Genomic DNA, 4979 nt, shown 5'->3' on the forward strand with positions numbered 1-4979 from the left:
TATGTATATGCTACATTTTGTTTATTGTTTCATCAGCTGAGGGACATTTGGGTTGTTTCTCCCTTTTGGCTATTGTGAATAATGCTGCAGTGAACACTGGTGTACAAGTATCTGTTTGAGTCCCTGCTGCCAAGTCTCTTGAGCATATATTAGGGAACCACCAAACTGTTTTCCACAGTGACTGTATCATTTTACATTATCACCAGCAATGAATGAGAGTTTGAATTTGTCTATATCCTCGCCAACACTTGCTTATTTTCCATTTTTCTGATAATAGCCACCCTAGTGGGTGTGATTGTGATCTAAGACTTTTTAATGCATGAGAACAGCTAACATTTATTGAGCACTTCTAATGTACCAGATACTGTTCTAAGTCCTCGACATGGAGTGCTAATTTTCAAAACCATCCAAGGTGGCAGTTACCATTATTATCCTTGTTTTGCAGATGAGAAGTCGAACATATGAGAGGTTATTTTTCCAACTTACTTAGTGAAAAAGCTAGGATTTGAACCTGTGGGGTCTGACACCAGAATCTCTAATTGAAAACCACTTGTAGAATGAGTATTTATTTAGAGTCCAAGACACCCATGACCACATGTTATTGCCTTGTGAACCTTGGGCAAACCCAGCATTCTCTCTGATCATCAACTTCAACCCTCCTCACAGGGTTATTGTGAGGAACAAACGGGACATTTAGGAGCCCTTTTAACTTAAATCGAAAAAACCAAACCCATTGCCATTGGGTCAAATCTGACTCATAGCGACCCTATAGGACAGAGTAGAACTGCCCCATAGAGTTTCCAAGGCTGTCATCTTTACAGAAACAGACTGCCACATCTTTCTCCCATGGAGCGCAGCTGGTGGGTTCGAACTGCCAACCTTTCGGTTAACAGCTTAGCTCTTATCCACAGCACCACCAGGGCTACTCCTTTTAACTTACAATAATAATAATATTTGGCATATTAAAAACACTAACATGCTGGGCCAATATGAAGGATTTTCATGACCTTTCAGTAAGAGTACTTATGACTCTTGGCTACTCATGAGAGGCAGTAAAATTTAAACAGAATAGGATTTTGAATAAGAATCAATTAGATTCAAATCCCACTTTTATTGCTGGGCTATATGACTACAGGAAAATTACTTCAGCTTCCTAAACTTCAGTTATATCACCTGTAAAATGGGGCTACTGCCAATAAGATGGTCCTGAAGACTTACTTCAGTGAAGTTAATGTATTCAACGTGCTTTGAATGGCACATTTACATTCTATAATGGAAGCCTAGATGACCTATTAATAATCTTATTATCAACTCCTATTTCTCAAGTTTTCCACCTGTCTTGTGAGGGAGCCTCAAGGGAAAAGCAGACTGTAGACACACTCCTTTATACAGGAGTGAATCCTGAGCCCCCACATCTGATCTCCCTTTGCCAACAGGCATAAATATTCTGCAATTGCTTTGGAGTGTGCTGGTAACAATGTGGCCAACTGTTCCCTGTGATGATTCAGGCGTTGCTCTGAAACAGAACGGTACATGTGACGGGAGGCTGTGAAGCTTTCAGGTCTGAGTCACTGTGATGCCACAGCTTTCGATGCCACACCCAATGTTCACAAGTGACTTCACAATTCCACACCCATATGTACATCACTTGGCCCAAGAGACCTTGATACTTTTCACTTTACTGAGCCACCACACCTCACCTATCACACCCCACCTCACTCCTACCCTACAGGAATCCCAGGTTAGTTGCTCTTCCTTAACATGCTACATATTCTGCTGCCCATTGGTTGATATGCTAGTAGTCCCATACGAGGTCCACTCCAGTTCCCCCTATTCAGTAAAGCCTTCCCAGATAACCCTAGTCAGAATAAATGACTCTCTTCACTGAGCCCTCTCACCCTTGCCTATAAGTCATTGCAAGCTCATCTATTTTGCACTTATATTGTACAGTATTGTTTGTGCACACCTGGCATTTTAATGTGGCCATTTTAACTTGGCCAAGGAGGTATTTTGACTTGGTCTCAACAAAACTGTTTCAAATCCTAAATTTGAATAAGAATGTCATCTTATTCATCCTATATTCTTCCAAAGTGCAATATACATAGTGTTCAAGACACATTGAAGTGAAATGAAAACATGAAATATGTCCAACTCTTCAATCTAGGCTTAATGATGTGTTACCTCATATGACATGAAAATATTGAAAATGTTGGCAATGATTTTTAAATCACCTTCTATGTAAGTATTTTAAAACTCAGTATTTTATGGGAAAGCTTAATCTCCAGCTAAACTGATAAAATTATTGAATTTTTATTGAATACTATAAAAATAATAGTGATAAGAAGCGTTTGAAAGCAGCCATTTTTATTTATTTTTTCCATGAAAGATTAGCTCATACTTGCAGCTGTGAGTTTCTAAAACAATGTCTAGGACTTTTGGCACGAGGAGAGTCCTGACTTCTTTTAAATTTGAACAGCATATTTCTTCTTGGAGAGTTTGTTGTTACCACAAAATTAAAGTAACTACACCGAGCTCATTAACCTCATTAACTTCATTCAAAAGCAGTTCCTGCTCTCAAAGTCCCTGCCTTTGTCAATAATAACATTATGTCTGTCTAGTGGGTCCAACCTTTTGAGTCAAGTACTTAAGAAAAAGAGAAAGCAAAAAACAGATATAACCTGGTGTATTTTTAGCTCTAAGTGTTTAGCAATTCCTTTTGAAATTTCATCCAAAGTGTTTCTTTTCTCACTTATCCTTTTCTGTCCATTCCCCTAGACACAGACTTCTCCCATCATCCATCCACTCATGCCTGGATTACAGCAGAGGTCTCTTGTCAGCTTCCTTAACTCTAAATTCACTTGATCTGATCTATTTTTAGTGTAGCTTTAAAACATTCTCATCTTTAAATAGCACTATCATAATGTCAGTTCTTTACTCAAAAACCTTTTACGGGTTGTGATTTCTTACAACTTCATGGCTAAACCTTTCTCTCTGATCCTGCATAGGCACCGTATTTTCCACTTGCTTCTCCAGTTAGACTAGTCTCTGAGCCATTTCACTCATGTACAATGCAAGTGGTTCACTTAGCACCTGCCAACCAAGTGACCAGCCTGTGCCAAGCACTGTGCAACATGCTGTGTGAAAGATACGAAACCCTTGACGACTTTGAGGATCCCATGATAAACTATGGAAGGCAGAGCACAATTCTACTATCCAAGTAGAATTACAATGCTGGCGTGGGCATAAAGTGCAATGGGATTATAACATAAGAGGCTGGTACAGTGGGTTACACAGGTCAGAAAGACTTTATGGCAAGAGGAAGAGTTCTCCATAACCCATAGGAAGTGCAGAACTGTCCACATTCATCTTGAATCCAACCCTTCACTCATGCTTGCCCAAACCACACATCCTTCAATGCTTATCTCAAGTCCCAGCAGCGGATGGTAAGTCAGGAGTTGTCTTAACTTGGGTATCTCCATTAACACACTCTGAGACAAGGATCCCAAGGATATGATTATTAGGTATATGATTCCCAAAGAAGCTCTAGTAGGGGAATGGGAAAGGGAAGGCAGTGGATAGAGGAGATGCTGTCAAGTAAGTTACTACTATGGATAACCAGAGCTAATCCCACAGGGGAATTTCTAGAAACACGGTGTGGAACACACACCTCAGTTATCCCCCATAGGAGCAAGCGAGTTGGTGTATATACTCATTGATTGAGGGCTGCTCCCACCAGATACTAATTCTTCAGCTCTTCCAGCCTGCCCCACATTTTGTCAGAGCAGCCTCCCTTCTTGAAAATCCTCACGTGAAGAGATGAAGATGAAGGCAGCTGGCAGTCCTCCTTTGGAGGCCAGCGGGCTGTGCCATCAACAGAGTCTGCTACGAAAGTCAGTTATGAGCTCTGATGATATACTGCCTCTGCCTCTCAGTTTCTTCATCTTTAAAAGGAGGAGTGGCCATTATCAGTATTTTTTTTTTGTTTTTGTTCTTGTTTTTTAATAGAACAATTCGTCCTCAAAGAAAATCTTTCATAGAATCCCAATATGTAAAACAAGCAAAAGCAAAACTGTTCAGGTAGAAGAAATGGCAGAGAGTCTCAGCTGAGAGATATCTTCTTGGTGTTCTGCAGTTTCAAAAGAACCGTAAATAAAATACCCTGCAGCATTAGACAGTATTTAAGATTCCCTGGCATCATTGCATTTCCTCTTCCTCTAATCACTTATGATGCTCAATACTCAACACAGTTTTCTACCGGGGAAAGGAAGGCAACGAGCATTCACTGAACTTAGTATGTATCAGACACCTTGACTGATGTTGTGCATACAATCTGTCTAGTGACAGCTCAAATTCTTCTTTAGTAGGGAATCATGATTGACAATCAAGTTGGAATACAGCTTGGGGTGCTAGGGTTCTTGAAGCTGTCTTTGAATCACACGCTAATTTCGTTTATATTGCATGGCTTATTTCAGCAGCTTTGGGAGTTGGGACATAAAGAGTATGGGGTCATTAAAAATTCCCAAGGCCAATTTTTTTTACCAACACCATTTCTTTCATTATATCTTCATAAGTATATGAGCTAAGTATTATTATTGCTGCTGTTGCTATCATTGTTATTGTACTCATTATTATTTTATAGATGAGAAAATGAGGTTCAGAGAAGGGCAGAGTCTTACCCAAGGTTCACAGCAAGTGAGTGGCAGAGGCAGGGCTCAAACCCAGGTCATCCCGATTCTGGTGCCCACCACACCACACTAGCTACTATTGCATCTTGTATTACACATGAATATTTCAAAACACAACTTGTTTACACAACAACCACCAAAGTCCTAGTAATGTTTGGTTCACTGATTATCAACACAGAGGATACAGGAGACCATTAACCACACATTAGGAACATAATATCCATTGAGTTATTGAATTTCAAGTTTTGAAGCTTTGCCTGAAAGGAACAATAAAGACAAATGTGAAAATACATG

This window comes from Trichechus manatus, unplaced genomic scaffold, assembly GCF_000243295.1.
Source record: "Trichechus manatus latirostris isolate Lorelei unplaced genomic scaffold, TriManLat1.0 scaffold00006, whole genome shotgun sequence".
Lineage (NCBI taxonomy): Eukaryota > Metazoa > Chordata > Mammalia > Sirenia > Trichechidae > Trichechus > Trichechus manatus.